Source organism: Pseudophryne corroboree, chromosome 9 (assembly GCF_028390025.1).
Source record: "Pseudophryne corroboree isolate aPseCor3 chromosome 9, aPseCor3.hap2, whole genome shotgun sequence".
Lineage (NCBI taxonomy): Eukaryota > Metazoa > Chordata > Amphibia > Anura > Myobatrachidae > Pseudophryne > Pseudophryne corroboree.
The window spans coordinates 109,336,555-109,361,060 of NC_086452.1; the positions used below are offsets into that span (position 1 = coordinate 109,336,555).

The 24,506-nt window shown below is 44.8% G+C and overlaps 1 protein-coding gene across 13 annotated transcripts in view; it reads left to right on the forward strand.

The window, feature by feature from the left end:
• Nucleotides 1–589: 589 nt before the first annotated feature.
• RALGPS2 (Ral GEF with PH domain and SH3 binding motif 2) overlaps nucleotides 590–24,506 on the forward strand; it is a 359,193-nt gene continuing 335,276 nt past the window's right edge. For 4 of the 13 annotated variants that reach the window (XM_063939731.1, XM_063939736.1, XM_063939734.1 and 1 more), the window contains exon 1: nucleotides 590–837. The gene's annotated coding sequence lies outside the window, so the exon portion shown is untranslated. Of the gene's footprint in view, nucleotides 838–11,763; nucleotides 11,822–12,663; nucleotides 12,723–24,506 lie in introns of those variants that run through there. The other 9 variants (XM_063939737.1, XM_063939741.1, XM_063939735.1 and 6 more) reach the window with 4 other exon arrangements.

The window sequence follows — 24,506 nt, forward strand, 5'->3', positions numbered from 1 at the left end:
CAGTAGCCTAGAAACAGAGCCCAACCGTAAAGCCAGCCCTGCTTCTCTCTCCTCAGTCCCACGATGCAGGGAGCCTGTTGCCAACAGGACTCCCTGAAAATAAAAAACCTAACAAAATTCTTTTAAAACAGAAAACTCTGGAGAGCTCTCTGCAGTGCACCAATTCTCCTCTGGGCACAGAATCTAACTGAGGTCTGGAGGAGGGGCATAGAGGGAGGAGCCAGTGCACACCCATAGTCAAAGTTCTTTTTAGGTGCCCTATCTCCTGCGGAGCCCGTCTATACCCCATGGTCCTTACGGAGTCTCCAGCATCCTCTAGGACGTAAGAGAAAAGGTACTGTATCTGCCAAAAAAGGTTCAGTTGGAGCCTGATACCATACATTTACTTTCATTAATACAATAGTCTATTTTACGCGCCCGCGTCCATGAATGGGTTAATGTGTGTGCTCTCTCTCTCACGCGTGGAGATTATAGTGTTACAAAATATCGCACCCAATTACTCGCATAACCACGCCCCCTATAGGTGTGTCTCTGTTCATGCCGCGCCCCTGCATGCAATTAACGCTTGAACTTTCTCACCGGACTCCTCCTACTGTGGGAGCCTAGCAGCAGGCGGAAGCGCGCACGCACGTCACACTCCCGGTACATACACACTCAGGCCCCGCCCTCCTCCTCCAGCAGCAGCAGCTTGGCAGGCTGGTCTGGCGGGGGCGCGCACGGTGCTGTGCCGGCGTGCTGCTGTGAATGAGAGAAGAGAGGAACGGACAGAACAACGGCCCCGAGCTCCGGGGAGCGGCGCTCACACCGGGCAGAGGAGCCAGAGCTCGCTTCGTACAGGTAACTGGGGAGTGGGCTTGGTGTCTGTTCTCCGGGGCCGCTTCTCTTGCTCTCTGGGATGATAGTGTGATGTGCTCTCCATTGTATGCGGGCATGGATGTATGGGGGCAATGTGGCACAGATGGGGCCATGTCTTCAGCTGTCTTCACTTTACAGTGCAAGCCCAAATGGTCCCACCTGCCCCGGGCTGACTTCAGTGCAGGTTGCTGTCAGTGGAACGATTATTTGGACTCTCTTATTACAGCTGTTGTGCAACTACAAGTGCCAGCGTGCCAGGCTTATGCAGCTACATGTGCCAGGCTTGCGCGACTACCGGTCCCAGCATTCTAGGCTTATGCAGCTACATGTGCCAGGTTTGCGTGACTACACCAGGCTTGCGCCACTACAGGTCCCAGCGTGCCAGGCTTGCTCCACTACAGGTCCCAGCGTGCCAGGCTTGCTCCACTACAGGTCCCAGCGTGCCGGGCTTGCTCCACTACAGGTCCCAGCGTGCCGGGCTTGCGCCACTACAGGTCCCAGCGTGCCGGGCTTGCGCCACTACAGGTCCCAGCGTGCCGGGCTTGCGCCACTACAGGTCCCAGCGTGCCGGGCTTGCGCCACTACAGGTCCCAGCGTGCCGGGCTTGCGCCACTACAGGTCCCAGCATGCCGGGCTTGCGCCACTACATGTGCCAGGCTTGCGCGACTACAGGTCCCAGCGTGCCAGGCTTGCGCCACTACAGGTCCCAGCGTGCCAGGCTTGCGCCACTACAGGTCCCAGCGTGCCAGGCTTGCGCCACTACAGGTCCCAGCGTGCCAGGCTTGCGCCACTACAGGTCCCAGCGTGCCAGGCTTGCGCCACTACAGGTCCCAGCGTGCCAGGCTTGCGCCACTACATGTGCCAGGCTTGTGCAACTACAGGTCCCAGCGTGCCAGGCTTGTGGGACAACAGGTCCCAGCTTGCCAGGCTTGTGCGGCAGAAGGTGCTAGTGTGCCAGGCTTATGCTGCTTGGTGTGCTCGGCTTGTGCGGCTACAAAAACTAGCATGCCAAGCTTATTTGGCTACCAGCCCCAGCATGCTAGGCCTATGCGATTATGGGCCCCGGTGTACCAGACTCCAAGTCCCAACATGCCAGAGAAACAGGTGAAGTGGAACTTTTAGATACACAACAGCTGTGCAGTCACAGATTGCCCTCTACCTGCAACAAATGCTGAGAGGTTGTGCATTTCTGCCTCCTGGAGTTCTAGGGTTGATGATAGTGCAATGTGAATCATCACAGGTCAGATAGTGTCATTGTTGTAGAAAGTTAATGTTCAGCACCACCCATGTCGATTGTTTCTCAACAGTGACTTCCTGAGGTTTCTGCCTATGGCAGTTCTTAGACTAATGCCCCTGTGCCTTTCAGTACAGGTGAGCTTTTAAGTATTTTGTCAGTTTTATACAATGCATGTAGTTCTTTTCGTGTAACTTGTTTGTTATATGAACTTGATGCTTTTATCCTTGTGTTTTTCTGGACTGCTACTGGTTGGTGATTACTTTGTATATATGGAACGATATTGCTTGTTTTGCACTCCTTTCAGAATTTTTTTTTACCACCATATTTCATTACATTTCCTGATTTAACCCTCAGTGGGTGCTTTGCTGTTTCTTTGCTTTTCTTCTTTTTCAGAGTTTTGAAAAGCCTGTTGCATATGTTAAAGTACATCCATTGCGCTTTTATGTTACAATTTTACGCAAGTTTAAGAGGCTGAACAAAATAGCACTGTGCAACAGTTTTCACTTGCTTACTGATAAGTTGGGCGGCTCGTGTGGGATGACGCTTTATTTTGTTGGTAGTTTGGTAGAAATGGCACATTTAGGGAGGTATTACTAGATTTCTGGTTGGACAAACAGCATTCCCACCCAATAAAAGGGTGTTCTATAAGACCAATCCTTTCCCTAATTGGACACATTTTTGCTCCTTCCACTTGCACTGTGGGGGTAATTCAGAGTTGATTGTTGCAGCAAATTTGTTAGCAGTTAGGCAAAACCACGTGCACTGCATTTGGGGGCAGATATAACCTTTGCAGAGAGAGTTACATATGGGTGAGTTAAATTGTTTCTGTGCAGGGTAAATACTGTCTGCTTTATTTTTACACTGCAATTTAGATTTCAGTTTGAACACACTCCACCCAAATCTTAAGGTCCATACACATTAGATGATGTCGCTCCGTGAGCGACGTCGTCTAATGTTTCCCCTCCCGGGCCGGCCGACTGTACACACTGAGCGATATTATCGCTCAGTGACGTCACGCCTCCGCCAGCCGAGCATGCAGGTCCTGGATGACAGTCCAGATACTGCATGCATGCACTGCCAACAGCGACTATCGTTGCTGACCCGCGGGGCCGTGCATCGGTCGTCGCTGGCTGCATACACACTTGCCGACAAAATGAGCGACGTCGCTCAGGGAGGGGGAAAACGAGCGACGTCGCTCATTTTGTCGGCATGTGTGTATGGGCCTTAACTCTCTCTCTGCACATGTTATATCTGCCCCCCCTCCCCGCAGTGCACATGGGGGGTCATTCCGAGTTGTTCGCTCGGTTAATTTTTTCGCATCGCAGCGATTTTCCGCTTAGTGCGCATGCGCAATGTCCGCAGTGCGACTGCGCCAAATAAATTTGCTATGCAGTTAGGAATTTTACTCACGTTTTTTTCTTCGTTCTGCTGATCGTAATGTGATTGACAGGAAGTGGGTGTTTCTGGGCGGAAACTGGCCGTTTTATGGGAGTGTGTGAAAAAACGCTACCGTTTCTGGGAAAAACGCGGGAGTGGCTGGAGAAACGGAGAAGTGTCTGGGCGAACGCTGGGTGTGTTTGTGACCTCAAACCAGGTACGACAAGCACTGAACTGATCGCAGATGCCGAGTAAGTCTCGAGCTACTCAGAAACTGCACAGAGATGTATTTTCGCAATTCTGCTAATCTTTCGTTCGCAATTTTGATAAGCTAAGATTCACTCCCAGTAGGCGGCGGCTTAGCGTGTGCAATGCTGCTAAAAGCAGCTTGCGAGCGAACAACTCGGAATGACCCCCATGGTTTTGCCCAATTGCTAACAAATTTGCTACTGCGATCAACTCTGAATTAGGCCCAATATCTGCAAAGTGCAACTCTAGGCGTACTTTGTGCAATATATAAAGAAAATGTAAGCACAGGTAATATACTCAGTATTGTCTACTTCTATAAGTGTTTCATCTATTTAGATATTTCATTTAAACCGAGAATGTGAAACTGGTAATAGTAAAATGATAGTGATGTTAAAGGAATTTGAAGGCACATCATGTAGAGCAGTGGCTCCCAAACTTTTTTGAATCACGGCGCCCTAGAGTATCAGATTTTTTTTTCACGCCTCCCCTAGGCCAAAAGTTTCCCGTTGAGAAATTTAGAAAGACAAATGAAGTAAATTGTGTTTTTTATATGTCACCCTAAGGTTCAGTGTGGTGAGGGATAAGATTTACTTCTGTGTTCCTATATTTTATATTGGTCACCACCTGCACTGGTTTTGCCTATTGCATTAACCATAAATAATTTGAATTGGTCATGGACCACCAATCCAATGCACCCCTGCATGTGTCCTGCGGCACCCCTGCATGTGTCCTGCGGCACCCCTGCATGTGTCCTGCGGCACCCCTGCATGTGTCCTGCGGCACCCCTGCATGTGTCCTGCGGCACCCCTGGGTGCCAAGGCACACAGTTTGAGAACCACTGATGTATTACATTGCTCCACCTGGAAGAAAGTGCTACCCAAATTGTTTATTATTTTACATTTCCGCATCTGTTCCTTACATGTCCTATTTGCATTTTATTTTTCTTGATTTACAACTATTTACTATTTTGTTTGTTAAATAAAGTTGTTCTCCGTACAACTGTTGCATTATTTTTTAAAGTGAATAAGAATTTAAGGTAAAAACCTGCGCACTCTATTTGCTGCCTTTAGTGGTGCCTATACCCTGATGTGTCACCTTACACACCTACAAGCATACACAATACAAAATGATGGGATGGGGACCAACTGGTGGCGCAAATTGTACAATGGGAAAAGGTGATTACCTATATACCGCTGATACTATGCAATGTCCTTATGTTTCAAAGAAAGTTCAAAGTTCCAGGAGATCCCGGAAAAACTTCTCATTAGTGTCCAAGACCAAGTAGTACCATGTAAGAAAACACAAATGATATATTCTAGTTCAGAAAAACATCCAAATGGAGATAATATTCAATGTGAAAACTTCTTCCCGGATTCCTTGTATGAAGGTGTCTATGGGAGGTGGTACTAGCCGTACAGGTTCACCTCGGTGCGGAAGGTAATATCAGTTCCTCACATGTATGCTTACTTAAAATACTTGTAAACAAACTTATAAGGGTTTCTTTAGAATTCTGGACATAGGAGCTAGATATCACACAGTCGTCAAAATGGTAGCTCACATTTAGGCTTACTTCAACAGATGTTGCTCTTCCATATAACTGTTTCTTTACAGGTTACTGTTCCTGTTGTCCTCAAATGTCTCCTCGCTTCATGATGTGCTCGGTATAAAGCATACAAACGAGGGGACGTGTGAGGATAGGTACAAAATGTATTATAAAACGATGATAAAAATTATTTCCAAAAATAACACAGAAAATAGGATCCCCACAGGGAAAACCAGAAAACCAAGATCTGATAAATCACAGTCAGACAGTGAGAAAAGATGGTACCCCGGGGAGTCTCACCGCTTTCTGGCTGGAAAACTGGTTACTGTGGTGATCCAATCTGCCACATGCTCCCACCAACGCGTTTCAACTATAAGTCTTTCTCAAGGTCATTGAGAAAGACTTATAGTTGAAACGCGTTGGTGGGAAGCATGTGGCAGATTGGATCACCACAGTAACCAGTTTTCCAGCCAGAAAGCGGTGAGACTCCCCGGGGTACCATCTTTTCTCACTGTCTGACTGTGATTTATCAGATCTTGGTTTTCTGGTTTTCCCTGTGGGGATCCTATTTTCTGTGTTATTTTTGGAAATAATTTTTATCATCGTTTTATAATAAATTTTGTACCTATCCTCACACGTCCCCTCGTTTGTATGCTTTATACCGAGCACATCATGAAGCGAGGAAACATTTGAGGACAACAGGAACAGTAACCTGTAAAGAAACCGTTATATGGAAGAGCAACATCTGTTGAAGTAAGCCTAAATGTGAGCTACCATTTTGACGACTGTGTGATATCTAGCTCCTATGTCCAGAATTCTAAAGAAACCCTTATAAGTTTGTTTACAAGTATTTTAAGTAAGTATACATGTGAGGAACTGATATTACCTTCCGCACCGAGGTGAACCTGTACGGCTAGTACCACCTCCCATAGACACCTTCATACAAGGAATCCGGGAAGAAGTTTTCACATTGAATATTATCTCCATTTGGATGTTTTTCTGAACTAGAATATATCATTTGTGTTTTCTTACATGGTACTACTTGGTCTTGGACACTAATGAGAAGTTTTTCCGGGATCTCCCGGAACTTTGAACTTTCTTTGAAACATAAGGACATTGCATAGTATCAGCGGTATATAGGTAATCACCTTTTCCCATTGTACAATTTGCGCCACCAGTTGGTCCCCATCCCATCATTTTGTATTATTTTTTAAAGTGTCATTTTTTATAGCTGCTTTTGTTGTCCTTTACTGTTAAATGGAAAATAATATATATTGTGGAATAAAAACTTTTTATATTTAATATTACACTTATTTAGACGTCATTATTTGAGTGTTCCGTGCCTGTGGTATAAGAGGGCTCTAAAATGTGCTATGTCCATTGTATTCTGCCCCCACACTCCTTTTGTGTTGATAGGGTCAGCAAGTTTTGTTTATCTCCTCTACCACACCCCTTGATGGGCCAGGGTCTATTTCAGAATGTGGTTTTGTCATGTGAGCCATGGATTGGGACTATTATCTAACTGAGCGCTGACCCCTTTGGGTTTTTGCACTGTTTCTTTATCTGCTCGGTCCTTCTGTGTTGTCTCTTTAGTTTTTCTTAAATGTGCATTTATTGAGTGTACATGGTAATCACACTTTCATATACAGTCTACAAAATGCTTATATATCGTTTGTATGAAGATCTAATATAGTGAAAGAGTGTTTTGGGTACAACGTTATCATTAGGAACAACAGTTTCAGTAGTAAACACCTGTTCCTGTCACTATTTTTCTATGTTCAGTTGATTTTACAGGTCACCATTTGTCAGCGAAATTACAGTTTGGAGAGACCTTCTGTCCTTGCAGATGAGGGTGTCTGGTGTCTATGTGCACAGATGGTCTTGGGTCATTTGGGACCCTAAGATTAATGTTGATAAATAGACACTGGTTTTAGACAGCATTATTTTAATCCTCATAGCGGAATACCGTGACCCAAGGTTCACTTCTCAGATTCGTACAAAGCTGTGACCTATCTGTCTCGACTTTGCGTCATAATATCTAAATGTTCCTATATTTGTACCTGGCTAGTCCGTTCTGAAGTCTGTAGCTCTTCACAAATTCTGCAGTACAAAAATAGACTCCTACATCTATATGGATCTATGGTGGTTAGCCTTCATAGATGATTGTGCTTCGTGTGCTGATTAGATGGTAATATTCTCCCATTGTTCTATTGTTAGATGACTAGAATCACTGTCAGTCTGACAATAGTAGCTGTTAGCTATGATATCCTGCTCTTAATCTAGGTGTGTATCCAGCTTTAGTTTATCTGTCCAATCTTTCTGGTTAGAATGAAAATCTGGTAATGTATGGAAGCAAATGACAATTGACAAAACACTGAAAATTTCCAAAAATGGTCATTCGGACAAATTGGTTAAATCCGTTCCATTTAATTACTTTATCCGAATAACTGTTTTTGCCCATTTTCCTTATTATATGAGCAAATGGTTGATCTTAATTTGCTCCCAGACATTACCAGATTTTTGTTCCAACCAGCCAGATTGGACAGATAATCTTAAGTGTGTATCCAATTTAAGAAGTTCTTAGTAACTAATAAGACACAATGCATCTGTGACTGAGAATACCCTCCTTTTAATTTTTTTGTAGTCTTAAGGTGTGTACACACGGTGAGATAAATCTGTAAGATTTTGACTATATAGTCAAAATCTTAAGGAAAGTTAGTGCATATCTCAAGGTGTTAGGCAGCTTGTGATACCGATTCGATCCCAGTGTGCACTCCCGTGGGGTCAGTATCGCAAGGCTAGATAGGCTGTGCAGGCAAGTCTATCTGGACTATCTAGTGTGCTGTCGAGTACAAAGGGGTCAATTCTATTCTCCGACAGTTGAATAGCGCCGGGAATTTGCTCCCGGCGCTATTCAATACAGCGACGAGTGACACTCAATTGTCGGGAATTCTTCTCTCATCCCCGGGGGATGAGAGAAGAAATCCGACAAAAGTGCTGCCGCGAGGCTGATTCTGTCGGGAATTGGCCTCGCGTCGGGGAGTTAAGTCGGAGAATGCCCGTTCTCCTGACAATTCAACCTGTTTAGTCGTCGAACGGGCCATCGCCGACTTAACTGGAGCTGAATTGAATAGCGTCGGGAGCTAATTCCCGGCGCTATTCAACTGTCGGAGAATAGAATTGACCCCCAAAGTATAGTAAAAATTGGCACTAAGTCAAAATCATACATAGCACGAATTTTTACTATCTGTGTACTTTCGATTTTGTCTATCTGGGCTCTGGGGGAGTTCAAGGAAAATCGCATAAGGAAAATTGGGCATATCAAGGATCTCACCATGTGTACATACCTTTTGAAGAGTACTGACACACAAGTGTCTAGTGAGCAATTAGGTTTACTTAACATGGCCATACACATAAAGATTTATCTGTCCAATCTGGCTGGTTGGAATCAAAATCTGGTAATGGATGAGGTCAAATGACAATTACCAATTACTCCCAAGCACTGTAAAACAGACAAAAATGGTCAATCAGACAAATTGGTTAAATACATTTGATTTAACCAAATTGTCTGAACGACCTTTTCGTCGGTTTTTCGGCATTTAGAAACAAATGGTCAATTGTCATTTGCTCTCATCCATTACCAGGTTTTCATTTCAACCAGCCAGATCTGGCAGATAAATCTTTGTGTATGGCACATGTAGCATTAACATAACACACACCTACATTCCATTTTTCCAGTTTTACCCCATGACTGAATAGTTTGTGTCCTGCTCAGGTCACCAGTCATCTATTTTGAGACTGGTGACTAGGGCTTCAGGCAAGTTCACCGGAACCTTTTATTGTGCTTACAAACTTTTTGTTTGCCCTCAAGTGATGGTTTCTGAACTGGAAGTCAGCAGTCAAGTCATATCCCTCCTGCAGAGATCACCGTTTAACTGTGCTTAAAAGGTGGGGTGTGGTAGGCATACTCTTTTTTTTTTTTTTTTCCTTTTCTTTTCTTTTTTTCTTCCAATAAATAGGTCTCTGAGAGCACTTTTGACTAAGATAATAATAGATAAGAGTTTTACCTGGATGCACTAAATGTTGGTGCTATAACTGCTCTTTTTGTCTGCAGATGGGGACCGGGATACAGTATGTCCAGCCTTTCAATAATCTTTAGTAAAGAGCTTTTAGCCTGAAGAAGGGAATAACTGAATGACTGCCTTATCAAAGAATGACATACGGTGGGGGGTTTAATTCTTTTAAAAGATGTCCAAAGTAATGGGCGACTGTCGGAGCTATTCAGTTCTTGCTCTGATTGGACAGCCATCACTTTTCACGCACCCAAAGAGACAGGGTTTAGACACGGCTGGCGGAAAAACATTTGAATCGCCCCCATGGAGACTGTAAGCCAGTCATGTGTGGCCCCTCTGCATAAGTTAAAGCAATATATTTTATCAAAAAGTTACCTATCTGTAATACCATTCATAGGCATTTCTAACAAGTGTTATAAAGTAGTGTATAACAAATAAATCTGTCTACAAAGCAGTAGGAAGCAGGTGGGGCCACATATGGATTTAGAGCCGCATATTGCACATAACTGTCCTAAGTACTCTGTTCCCAATGTTTGTTATGTATTACATAACTTTGTGCAGTGTTGCTCTCAGTTGCCTAAAACACAAGACATGAAAATCAAATATCGAACGCTCCTTAGCGCTTGTTAACCCTTTTAATGGCAGGAACCAGTATTTAGGCTTGCTAAAATATTTGCCATCTCTTCTAAAAAGCCGTTCGTATTTGTGAGAATTTGCTATAATTTATATTGTTCTAACAACTAAGCAGCTAAAGATTACATTAGTGATTATGTATCCAATTTTTTTTTATCAAGTGCTGCAAACATGGTTGCAACACTAATATTATAAGCGCCCTCTTGATGCACAGTCTGTGGCCCTTTACGTTATTTTATTTGGCTGCGTGTGTTAGTGATTGGCCTGCAGACCTTTACGTTCTACACTGGCTGAGCTGAAGCCACTCATACATTTCATCTTTGTTCTTTATCGTGTCATGATTCTAAATGGTTAGCAACACTTAAGGCTGCATATAACTTCAGAGAGGGATGAGCAGAAGGAACAGTGAGAAGCCACCACAGATAAATGGGACAGACCATAGCGGATTACATAGGTAAGTAACAGCAATCCCCACACGGCTGCCATTAGGGGGCGCAAAATGGAGCAATTCAATTGTTGCTCCTTTTAGGTGCCTGTTAGCCACAGGGGAGACATTTCTTTTCTCAGCCTCCTGAGGTGCGCAAGAAATGTGTGAAAAGTCTGTGCTTTGGGGGGGCCATACAGCTGTTTGGGCAGCCTAACCATTTCTTTAGATGGGTTTAGCGGCTTTGCGTGGCTAAACCCTTTTGCTTTTAGGCGTTTCAATACTATTGGGTGCCCAAATGGATAAACAATTAAATTGCTCTGTCGGCCGCCCATTAATTTAGATGCCCAGTGGGGGCTCCGCAAACAATTGAATCGCCTCTTATAAGTTTTTTAGTTGACACTGCAGGGATCCATACAGCAAACAATGTAAAAGTCCAGAGGACAACGGCTTGCACTTAGCTAGCCTTGAGGATTAGACTTCCAAATATTTAAAATTCTGCCATGATATAAAACCTTTAACACATATATTTGTAAATCATATAAAGTCATGACTAACCTGCTTACAATTGAGGTTTAATTGCCTCTCTAATCCATTTCCCCACGCGGTAAATTGCTGTAGCCTGTGAAAAGCTACTTCCCTGTGAATTATCTAGTACTCCAATCTGCGTTACAGGAAACGCATGTAATTCTCATTGTCTTCTGCACATCGTAGTTTACAATCATCCAATGTACCATATAGTCACTGGTTATTGATTTGTCAGTTTGAGATGAAATATACTGTAGGTTAATAAGCTAAGTGCTCTGTAAAGTCAGCGATGGAAAAAGGGCTCTAACTCCTGTCATTCTGGAGGGAACCTACCAAATATACAAACCTAACTCCGGCAGAACCCTGACTGAACTCATAACGCAGCGCTGTGAGGCAGCAACGCTAACCACTGTACCACCCGACTCATGATTAGGATGGCAAAAATGTTATAACTTAATACAGTTGGGTTTTATTTATCTAAAATTTTTAGAAACGTCGTGTAGTTCATGATCTCACTATAGATCTGTTTTTGCAGTATTAGCATTTTTCAAAAGCACATTTTATTATTGCATTTTCCTATAATATAGTATGTCAGTATTAATGTTTTCCTAGTATTTGTGTTGTAGTTCTGCCCCATGGCTGCCAGCCAGTAATGTTACTTGCTGGAAGCGGACTCTGGTTAGTCCCTAATACACAGGACATATGTTCTGTTCTGAAACTCCCCAGCTTTGTTTAGAGAAGGCAAGAAAAGCTGAAAGATAAGAGGCTGTCCAAGGCCAGAGCAGTTTCTGGCAGCCGAAATGTTAATGACAGATCTCTCTGCCACTTCTCTTTGTAATGTGCTGCAAACAAACCCGACTCACTGGGAAATGCAGCACTCTCCTCCAATATCACATTGCACGGTAGGTTCTTGTATTTTAAAATATATAATTAGGTTTTTTGGAGAATTGTGTGTGTGTGTATAATATATATAATTAGTGTAATATAGTATTATAGATATATTCTCTGTCCCTTTCACTGTAGTTACTTCTTGTTCTCTCTGTGGGGGATTTAAACGTTTTATCACGCCATATCGCTGTCCCTTTATATGAGGCGATATGTAAATGTTTCTCTCTCTCTCTCTCTCTCTCTCTCTCTCTCTCTCTCTCTCTCTCTCTCTCTCTCTCTCTCTCTCGTCCCCCCTTGCTCGCTCGCTCACTCTCAAAAATGAAAACCTACCTTGTTACCTCTGCTGGAATACATATGAATGGCCGACGGCGGGATCCGGGCCACCAGTATGCCGGCAGCAGGGCGTGCGCTAGAAAGCACCTTGCAGGCTCTCTGCGCCCGCCACAGTGCGGGAACAGTGGCTCGCTGCGCTCAGGTTATATTCTCCCTCTATGGGTGTCGCGGACACCCACAGAGGGAGAAAAGCCGGAATCCTGACAGGCGATCTCGTTATCGCCTCCCCCTCTGCTCAGTAGTTGCACTGCATTCTTTGTAGTAAAATCACCCCATGAAATATTTTCAAGGGACATTTCGATCCATTAATTCATCTTAATGGTAAGCCAGCATTTCATTTAGAAAAAATGAACTCGCAAATGGCCATTCCGTGTGTATTCAAGAACAAACTGTATTTTAAATACACACCTACACAACTGCAATTATGGAGCAATCCTGTATTCGCTATTAGGCAGCAATTTACATGTTCAAGTCCAGTGACCTAATTAATAAAACGTATTACAAGAGTAATTCTATGTTACAGCCAACAGTCTACAACACAGAGAGACATCATGTTTGCAGAATACAGAAGACTATCGCTTGGTAAGTCAATTGTAGATATTATTATATGTAATTGTAGTTGGGAGATTTGGCTTAAATAACAGACAACACAGTGTGATATGTGATAGACTTCCCCAGCGAATGCCTGACTCATGCAGTGTAGTCCAGGCTGTGCTGAATCAGTGATCCATAGCGGTGGTATTTGTATGATCTCAGGACCCTAGTGCCCACCTTCACAGTCATAGTGAGACCTGGCCACTCCTTAGTGAGGTCACTTTGGCAGGGTATCAAAATGAGCAAGATTCACTCTGATTTGCTGCCAGGCTATCCAACCATAAAGGCGTGCCAGGGAATGCTAAGCTACAAAGAGATTTTTTTTTGTGTGTGGGGGGGGGGGGGGGGGGGGGTGTTTGGGGAGAGAATGGGGGCTGTTAAGGGAATGGGTGGTTTTCGATTTTTAAATTTTGCTATTCCTGTGTTTAATTTATGAATTTTAGATTCTGAGGGCTTCTCTTATTAGCTAAAGGTGATGTACCTGTATATCTATTATCCGTCCCACATTGGTAGTGATGGCACCTTTATAAACGGAATGCATTCTTAGTTTTTTAAATTTGGCCTGAAATGCATTTTATAGGGTTTCTAGGTATATAAAAGCCTTTGTAAACAGTTTACGCAATAGCAAAGGCAGTTTAGCTGCATGAAACGTGTTTACGCCTGTTGTGCAATGGCCGGGATAGGGTTCCTCTGTGATTTAAGCGTCTGCACATGTTGGCTGAGTGGCCCCATCTCTTGATGCCTGCACAGGGTTCATGTAATTAACGGTGTCAGTGTGACAGAGGTGCGATCCTAACACCGCTTCACAACTATGGACCTGGATTTTATGGGTGTTAATAAATGATTTGCTCTAATTTCAGGAATGCTTTCTGAGCTTCCTCTGGGACTTTTCCTTAGGGTACATCTGCTAGATGTAACAAAGAATTTTTACCATACAGGTCAAGGCGCTTGAATATAGGATAAACCACGATCTATGTGGATTTCATTGGTCCAGAATAGGCTTAAAACAATAGAAAAAACACTATCATAGTGTAGAATGTAAAATCAATGTACATATGATCTCAATAAATTTAAACTCGTACCACAACTTGTGGTCTACTTAATAGTAGACATAGATCGCATTTTTGTCAGGGGGCGGATCTGCAAAATGATGATCCCCAATCTTTCGTCCCTCCTTCCTTATATATGGCAATCTTTCCCGGATTGGCGTATTCACGATATAAAATTGGAAAGAAACTCCAAATAGTGTAACACCATTTAATAAAACATAGAATAAAACACTGCGGAAGATAGTGGACTCTCACCAGATGTTAAAGGTTAACAAGCATGTAATGATCTAGGCGTCCCCAGGAACCCGCATGCAAGCAGATGAGTACTCCACGTATCCTCCCGTCTCCACCACCAACGCGTTTCGATAATACTGGATTATCTTTTTCAAGGTATGGGAGACATTGATATAGAGGAGGTATTTATACCCCTCTTAATAGGATTAAAACATAATTAATAAGTAATACCTAATACCAGACACAGATCAACTAGCATCTAACGTTTCCTATCCCTAACACTAAACTCCAGTCCAGTGGTAGTCCATATCCTTCAGATATCTTCTATTTTGCTCTTCCATACTCCCGTTTTCCCGGGAGAAGCAGTGTCCGCATTGGCCGTATTCTTCACTTCCGGCGGAAGGAGGTCAGCGTCCTGTTCTCAACAGGTTTCCGTTCTATAGTTCCCCACTTCCGGCGGAACGAGAGCGTCTTTCGTTTCCTGTCCTTGAAGGATAACACGAGTCTCCTTGGCAACAGCAGTTTCCGGTTTTGAAGCGGAAGTGTCTTGCGTCTCAACAGCGGCTTTTGCGTGTCATATTGTCCGTATATTCCGGGTGTCAAGGGTGTTATTTGATATAGGCAAAAAAACAAAGTAAAGCAATAAGTAAAACACAAATTGATACAGAAATAAATGGAGAATGTTATGATCCATATTAATGCTTCAAACATCTACCATTTTTACAGAAACCATTTCATTTCGAAATCTTTATTTAGACCGGTTGGTTCTAGAGTTTTACATGTATGTATCATCTGCATTTCACTTCTTGCCAGTTTTCTCTGTATATTGCCTCCCCTCACATCTGGAAGAATTTTTCTTAAACCATAAAAATTCTTTGTGTTTTGGATCACAATTATGTGTTTTTTTTGAAGTGTAGGGATAAAGCATGTGTGTCCAGGCCTTTTTTAATATTGCGTAAGTGCTCGGCGATTCTAGTTTTCAGGGCCCGACCAGTTCTAGATTATACCTAATTTTCTGTATATTTAATTTTTCAAGGTCCTCTTTTACCAAATGAGCGAAGGATTCAACAAAACATCCCTTCAAATAGGACGGGTAAAAAGTTGACCTAGGTTTAAATGAAGAAGCTTCATCTCTTTCATGTATAACAGAATCGCCTTCTTTCAACTGAAAATTTTTTTTTAAAGTCAATTTTCTAGTAAATTTCTCGATGTGTATAAAGACATCGAATTGATCTACCTTAGTGGAGGGGGCATACTTCAGTCCTTTCTCTAATAGAGTTCTTTCTTCTGCTAGGAGGACATGAGTACTTAAGTTGAAGATTTTCACTCCTCCTTTTAATCCTTCCTGTTGGATTTCTTCCCCCAATTGGTTAATTATCCTAAGAAAGTGGAGGTATCGATAAATGGAAAAGAATGCCCTATAAGGGATTTTATTACCTGTCACTCGGTTAATATTGTTTATTGCATTGAATGTAGTTGTGATAAGTTCTACATCGGTAGAACTGGTCGGGCCCTGAAAACTAGAATCGCCGAGCACTTACGCAATATTAAAAAAGGCCTGGACACACATGCTTTATCCCTACACTTCAAAAAAACACATAATTGTGATCCAAAACACATAAAGAATTTTTATGGTTTAAGAAAAATTCTTCCAGATGTGAGGGGAGGCAATATACAGAGAAAACTGGCAAGAAGTGAAATGCAGATGATACATACATGTAAAACTCTAGAACCAACCGGTCTAAATAAAGATTTCGAAATGAAATGGTTTCTGTAAAAATGGTAGATGTTTGAAGCATTAATATGGATCATAACATTCTCCATTTATTTCTGTATCAATTTGTGTTTTACTTATTGCTTTACTTTGTTTTTTTGCCTATATCAAATAACACCCTTGACACCCGGAATATACGGACAATATGACACGCAAAAGCCGCTGTTGAGACGCAAGACACTTCCGCTTCAAAACCGGAAACTGCTGTTGCCAAGGAGACTCGTGTTATCCTTCAAGGACAGGAAACGAAAGACGCTCTCGTTCCGCCGGAAGTGGGGAACTATAGAACGGAAACCTGTTGAGAACAGGACGCTGACCTCCTTCCGCCGGAAGTGAAGAATACGGCCAATGCGGACACTGCTTCTCCCGGGAAAACGGGAGTATGGAAGAGCAAAATAGAAGATATCTGAAGGATATGGACTACCACTGGACTGGAGTTTAGTGTTAGGGATAGGAAACGTTAGATGCTAGTTGATCTGTGTCTGGTATTAGGTATTACTTATTAATTATGTTTTAATCCTATTAAGAGGGGTATAAATACCTCCTCTATATCAATGTCTCCCATACCTTGAAAAAGATAATCCAGTATTATCGAAACGCGTTGGTGGTGGAGACGGGAGGATACGTGGAGTACTCATCTGCTTGCATGCGGGTTCCTGGGGACGCCTAGATCATTACATGCTTGTTAACCTTTAACATCTGGTGAGAGTCCACTATCTTCCGCAGTGTTTTATTCTATGTTTTATTAAATGGTGTTACACTATTTGGAGTTTCTTTCCAATTTTATATCGTGAATACGCCAATCCGGGAAAGATTGCCATATATAAGGAAGGAGGGACGAAAGATTGGGGATCATCATTTTGCAGATCCGCCCCCTGACAAAAATGCGATCTATGTCTACTATTAAGTAGACCACAAGTTGTGGTACGAGTTTAAATTTATTGAGATCATATGTACATTGATTTTACATTCTACACTATGATAGTGTTTTTTCTATTGTTTTAAGCCTATTCTGGACCAATGAAATCCACATAGATCGTGGTTTATCCTATATTCAAGCGCCTTGACCTGTATGGTAAAAATTCTTTGTTCCATTGTATTGTTAAGTGTTGGTGACACTTCATTACCATTGGGTTACGGGTTGCTAGTAGCGCAAAGTTTGTGACCACAAAAATTCTTGTCTGTAACATCTGCTAGATGTGTCTGTAGCAGCAGCCATACTTGTAAATGCATCTGGGCCAGGTGATCCATGTCATTTACCTAAACATGTTCTCATTACTGTACTTGGTGTGTTATCATTAAAGTGCACCAATAATGTAATGCATTTCAATTACTATTTTATTACCCGTGTGCAGAATATTCTAATACCACTTCTCCACCAAAAACCTAGGTCAGATCTGGGTCAGGCACCGTTTACACTGCACCTTGGACCCAGGTTTTTCCCAGGTCGGCCCGGTTTACAGTGAACCCTTGTCTGCCCTCCATGTCACTCGGTCACTCCCTTGAGGCGGACCTCTGCATACACAGCCAATCAGCAGCTTTTAAGCATAACCCAGGTCTCGCTACCTGGGAATGATCCTGATGGCTACCTGGGCTGGATTCCCGGGTCACTTGACCCAGGTTATTTTTTAAGGACCCTTTCACATTGCGCCATGACTCGGGTAGACCCAGCAAGGTTATTGCTGCAGTGGAATAGGGAATAAGTGATGCCCCTTTCACACTGAACCTCTAACCTGGAATATTGCCAGGGCAAACCGGGTTCTTGACCCATGTTGTGTGTCCTGGGTCTGCAACCTCGACTGGGGTTATTCTCGAGACTGATCTAGGGTAGGATGCATTGTGAGAGATGCGACCCAGGTTATTCGATCTGGTTCATGGTGAAAGAGGCAGGTCGGCTGATTGAGGATGCTGGAAGACGCCAGTCACTACCCACTTTTCATGACCTCACCTTTTGTGTGCCAAAAAAAGTCCACTTCTAATGACTCGTACACTTTGCAGGGCAGATCGACACGAGAATAACCCGGTTCCAAGGTGCATTGTGAAAAGCTGTAATGCAGGTTGTTCAGTAGTCTAGGTCAGAGCCAGGGCTTCAGTGTGAAAGTGGGTATCAGAGAGGGAAAAGCACGTAAAACATTCAGTAGATACGCGTCTCCTGTTGGGTGTCCTCATACCACAGACCTGGACAAAAGGTAGATCGCTATTTGTGACAACACAGCCGGCGCGTTGTGTCACACAGTGGTAAAAGACACGCAGCTACTTCCCTAGCCCTGGTCTGACCCATGGACTACACTAATTGTTGATCTGTATTTGGCTATGTAGTAGGCAATATTGTATTATATTGTATGATGTTATTGTTACAAGGGTACAGTTATGTTTTCGATGTGTATATATATATATATATATATATATATATATAATGAATGTATTGGTTATTGGGTTATAGTTTGTCAAATAATGTCCCCCCATATGACTGCGCAGATAACCTGTGTGTTTGCTGTTGTGTAGATACAGCCAGTCTCAGATGTCAGGCCATACACCCCCCTCATTCTTCCCCACACAATGGATTCCAGGCCACACAATCAGATTAAGTAAGGTTACTTTCTCTGACGTCCTAGTGGATGCTGGGAACTCCGTAAGGACCATGGGGAATAGCGGGCTCCGAAGGAGGCTGGGCACTCTAGAAAGATCTTAGACTACCTGGTGTGCACTGGCTCCTCCCACTATGACCCTCCTCCAAGCCTCAGTTAGATTTCGTGCCCGGCCGAGGTTGGATGCACACTAGGGGCTCTCCTGAGCTCTTAGAAAGAAATAGACTTAGGTTTTTTTATTTTCAGTGAGACCTGCTGGCAACAGGCTCACTGCAGCGAGGGACTAAGGGGAGAAGGAGCGAACTCGCCTGCTTGCAGCCGGATTGGGCTTCTTGGGCTACTGGACACCATTAGCTCCAGAGGGATCGACCGCAGGCCCAGTCCTTGGTGTTCGGTCCCGGAGCCGCGCCGCCGTCCCCCTTACAGAGCCAGAAGCAAGAAGATGGTCCGGAAAATCGGCGGCATGAAGACTCAGTCTTCACCAAGGTAGCGCACAGCACTGCAGCTGTGCGCCATTGCTCCTCTCACACACTTCACACTCCGGTCACTGAGGGTGCAGGGCGCTGGGGGGGGGGACGCCCTGAGGCAGCAATAAAAACACCTTGGCTGGCAAAAATACCTCAATATATAGCCCCAGGGGCTATATGAGGTAAATACCCCTGCCAGATTCCATAAAAAAGCGGGAGAATAGGCCGCGGAAAAGGGGCGGAGCTATCTCCCTCAAGCACACTGGCGCCATTTTCCCTCACAGCTCCGTTGGAGGGAAGCTCCCTAGCTCTCCCCTGCAGTTTACAACACAGAAAAGGGTTAAAAAAGAGAGGGGGGGCATTTAATTTAGGCGCAGTATACATTATATAAAAAAAGCAGCTATAGGGGACATAACTCAGTTAGTCCCTGCATTATATAGCGCTCTGGTGTGTGCTGGCATACTCTCACTCTGTCCCCCCAAAGGGCTTTTGTGGGTCCTGTCCTCGTTTAGAGCATTCCCTGTGTGTCTGCGGTGTGTCGGTACGGCTGTGTCGACATGTTGAATGAGGAGGCTTATATGGTGACGGAGCAGAGGCCGATATATGTGATGTAGCCCCCTGTGGGGCCGACACCAGAGTGGATGGATAGGTAAAAGGTATTAACCGACAGTGTCAACTCCTTACATAAAAGGATGGATGACGTAACAGCTGTGGGACAGCCGGCTTCTCAGCCCGCGCCTGCCCAGGCGTCTCAAAGGCCATCAGGGGCTCAAAAACGCCCGCTCTCTCAGATGGCAGACACAGATGTCGACACGGAGTCTGACTCCAGTGTCGACAAGGTTGAGACATATACACAATCCACTAGGAACATCCGTGACTTGATCCCGGCAATAAAAAATGTGTTACACATTTCTGACATTAACCCATGCACCTCTATAAATGGGGTTTTAGGTGTGGGGAGAAAAAACAGGCAGTGTTTTGTTCCCCCATCAGATGAATAAATGAAGTGTGTGAAAAGCGTGGGTTCCCCCGTTTAGAAACTGGTAATTTCTAAAAAGTTACTGATGGCGTACCCTTTCCCGCCAGGAGGATAAGTTACGTTGGGAGATATCCCCTAGGGTGGATAAGGCGCTCACACGGTTGTCAAAAAAGGTGGCACTGCCGTTTTAGGAACGGCCACTTTGAAGGTACCTGTTGATAAAAGACAGGAGGATATCCTGAAGTCTGTATTTACACACTCGGGTACTAGACGGAGACCTGCAGATCGTGCTGCTGCAGCGTGGTCGGTGACCCTGTCAAACATGAGAACATATTAAAGACGTCGTCTTATATATGAGGGATGCACAGAGGGATATTTTGCCGGCTGGCATCCAAAATGAATGTAATGTCCATTCTGTCAGGAGGGTATTAGAGACCTGTCACGGGACAGGTGATGTTGACTTTAAAAGGATTCTGCCTTATAAGGGTGAGGAATTATTTGGGGATGGTCTCTGGGACCTCGTATCCACAGCCACAGATGGGAAGAAATATTTTTACCTCAGGTTTCCTCACAGACTAAGAAAGCACTGTATCAGGTACAGTCCTTTCGGCTTCAGAAAAGCAAGCGGGTCAAAGGCGTTTCCCTTCTGTACAGAGACAAGGGAAGAGGGAAAAAGCTGCACCAGTCAGCCTGCTCCCAGATTCAAAATTCTTCTCTCGCTTCCTCTGAGCCCACAGCATGACGCGGGGGCTCCACAGGTGTAGCCAGGTACGGTGGGGGGCCGTCTAAAAAATTTCAGAGATAAGTGGGCTCGCTCACAGGTGGATCCCTGTTTCTTTCAAGAAGTATGTCAGGGGTACAAGCTGGAATTCGAGATATCTCCCCCCAGCCGTTTCCTAGATTATGGCTTGCCGACAACTCCCTCAGGCAGGGAGGCTATACTAAAGGCAATTAATAAGCAGTATTCCCAACTACAACAAGGACGGGGTTACTATTTTACACGGGTTGGGGTACCGAAACCGCATGGTTCGGTGTGACCCATTTATATTAAAATCCTTGAACACATACATAAAAAAATTCAAGTTCAAGATGGAATCGCTCGGGGCGGTTATTGCAAGCCTGGGCGAGGGGGATTACATGGTATCCCAGGACATCAAGGATGCTTACCTGCATGTCCCCATTTACCATCCTCGCCAGAAGTACCTCAGATTTGTGGTACAGGATTACCATTACCAAGTCCAGACAGGACTGTACAAGGCACCGAGGGTGTTTACCGGGGTAATGGCCGAAATGATGATACTCCTTCGAAGAAAGGGAGTTTTTAATTATCCCGTACTTGGACAATCTCCTTATAAGGGCGAGGTCCAAGGAGCAGTTGCTAGTCGGGGTAGCACTATTTTGGAAAGTGTTACAACAGCAGAGTTGGATTCTAAACAGTCCAAAGTCACAGCTGGTTCCTATGACACGTCTACTGTTCCTGGGGATGGTTCTGGACACAGACCAGAAATAAGTGTTTCTCCGGGAGGAGAAAGCCAAGGAGCTGTCATCTCTAGTCAGAGACCTCCTGAAGCCAAAACAGGTATCGGTGCATCATTGCACGCGAATCCTGGGAATAAGGGTAGCTTCCTACGAAGCAATCCCATTCGGCAGGTTCCATGCAAGAATTTTTCAGTGGGACCTGTTGGACAAGTGGTCCGGATCGCATCTTCAAATGCATCGGCTGATAACCCTGTCTCCAAGGACCAGGGTATCTCTAAAATGGTGGCTGCAGAGTGCCCATCTTAAGGAGGGCCGCAGGTTCGACATACTGGACTAGGTCCTAGTGACCATGGAGGCCAGCCTTTGAGGCTGGGGGCAGTAACACAGGGAAGAAAATTCCAAGGACTTTGGTCAAGTCAGGTGACTTCTCTACACAGGCAAGACCTCTGCTTCAAAACCAGCCGGTACTGATCCAATCAGACAACATCACGGCGGTCGCCCATGTAAACCAACAGGGCGACACAAGAAGCAGGATGGCGATGGCAAAAGCCACAAGGATTCTCCGATGGGCGGAAAATCATGTGTTAGCACTGTCAACAGTGTTCATTCCCGGAGTGGACAACTGGGAAGCTGATCTTCTCAGCAGACACGACCTCCACCCGGGAGAGTGGGGACTTCATCCAGAAGTCTTCCAAAGGATTGTACACCTTTGGGAAAGGCCACAGGTGGACATGATGGCGTCCCGCCTCAACAAAAAGCTATAAAAGATATTGCGCCAGGTCAAGGGACCCTCAGGCGATAGTTGTGGACGCTCTGGTAACACCGTGGGTGTACCAGTCGTTTTATGTGTTCCCTCCTCTGCCCCTCATACCAAAGGTATTGAGAATAATAATAAGAAGGCGAGGAGTAAGAACGATACTCGTGGTTCCGGATTGGCCAAGAATAGCTTGGTACCCAGAACTTCAAAAAATTATATCAGATGACCCATGGCCTCTGCCGCTCAGACAGGACCTGCGGCAGCAGGGGCCCTGTCTGTCCCAAAACTTACCGCGGCTGCGTTTGACGGCATGGCGGTTGAACGCCGGATCCTGAAGGAAAAGGGCATTCCGGAGGAAGTCATTCCTACGCTTATTAAAGCTAGGAAAGAGGTTACAGCAAATCATTATCACCGCATATGGCGGAAGTATGTTGCATGGTGTGAGGCCGAAAAGGCCCCAACAGAGGAATTTCAACTAGGTCGATTTCTGCATTTCCTGCAAGCAGGAGTGAATATGGGCCTAAAACTGGGCTCCATTAAGGTACAGATCTCGGCTCTGTCGATTTTCTTTCAAAAAGAACTAGCTTCAGTACCTGAAGTTCAGACTTTTGTAAAGGGAGTGCTGCATATTCAGCCCCCGTTTGTGCCCCCTGTGGCACCTTGGGATCTCAACGTGGTGTTGAGTTTCTTAAAATCACATTGGTTTGAACCACTAAAAACCGTGGATCTGAAATATCTCACGTGGAAGGTGGTCATTGGCGGCTTTGTCCTGTAAAAGCCCTTATCTGATTTTCCATATGGATAGGGCAGAATTGAGGACTCGTCCCCAGTTTCTCCCTAAGGTGGTGTCAGCGTTTCACCTGAACCAGCCTATTGTGGTGCCTGCGGCTACTAGGGACTTGGAGGGCTCCAAGTTGTTAGACGTGGTCAGGGCCCTGAAAATATGTTTCCAGGACGGCTGGAGTCAGAAAATCTGACTCGCTGTTTATCCTATATGCACCCAACAAGCTGGGTGCTCCTGCTTCTACGCAGACTATTGCTCGTTGGATTTGTAGTACAATTCAGCTTGCACATTCTGTGGCAGGCCTGCCACAGCCAAATCTGTCAATGCCCATTCCACAAGGAAGGTGGGCTCATCTTGGGCGGCTGCCCGAGGGGTCTCGGCTTTACAACTTTGCCGAGCTGCTACTTGGTCAGGGGCAAACACGTTTGCAAAATTCTATAAATTTGATACCCTGGCTGAGGAGGACCTGGAGTTCTCTCATTCGGTGTTGCAGAGTCATCCGCACTCTCCCGCCCGTTTGGGAGCTTTGGTATAATCCCCATGGTCCTTACGGAGTTCCCAGCATCCACTAGGACGTCAGAGAAAATAAGAATTTACTCACCGGTAATTCTATTTCTCGTAGTCCGTAGTGGATGCTGGGCGCCCGTCCCAAGTGCGGTGTATCTGCAATACTTGTACGTAGTTATTGTTAACTAAATCGGGTTATTGTTGAGCCATCTGTTGAGAGGCTCGGTTGTTTCATACTGTTAACTGGGTTTCATATCACGAGTTATACGGTGTGGCTGGTATGAGTCTTACCCGGGATTCAAAATCCTTACTTATTGTGTACGCTCGTCCGGGCACAGTGTCCTAACTGAGGCTTGGAGGAGGGTCATAGTGGGAGGAGCCAGTGCACACCAGGTAGTCTAAGATCTTTCTAGAGTGCCCAGCCTCCTTCGGAGCCCGCTATTCCCCATGGTCCTTACGGAGTTCCCAGCATCCACTACGGACTACGAGAAATAGAATTACCGGTGAGTAAATTCTTATTTTAGTTAACATCTATTGTGGCCTAGGGGACATGCCTGGACATGTGAAAATAGGTTTGCTCTGAAACTGTCTGGGGGTGTCGCCTTATTGTAGGAAAGACAAAGGTTTGATAATAGCAAAGAGGGGACGTGAGACAGAAGTTGAGAGAGTGGCAGGAGACTGACTAAGAAGTAATGTTCTGTCAGGAGCTCCAGGAGGGATTGTCGTGTAGAATTGGATCACAGAAGTGTGCTGAGCTGTTTATAACCCAATCTGTTCAATAAACCACTGTTGGATTCTCATCTACCACCGTGACTGAGTGATTTTGAACCCAATATCCTCACATTTGGCGGCAGCAGTGGGATCACTCAAGACACCAGCAGAAAGGAATAAACCACAGCAGGCAATGGATTCTGCCCCGCTATGCTACCGATACAGCAAGAAGGATCAACTACAGGACCTCTGTCGAACAAGACGGATTGAGTTTAATGCATCGGACACCAGAGCAGTCTTAATGGCAAAGCTAGCTGAATGGGACCAAGAACACCCTGGGCAGGAGGATGATGAGGACTGCATCCCAGAGCAGGCCGAGGGTCAAGGAACCACTGGAACCGCTACAACAGGCCCTGCACTGGTCGTTGGAAGTACAGATCAGT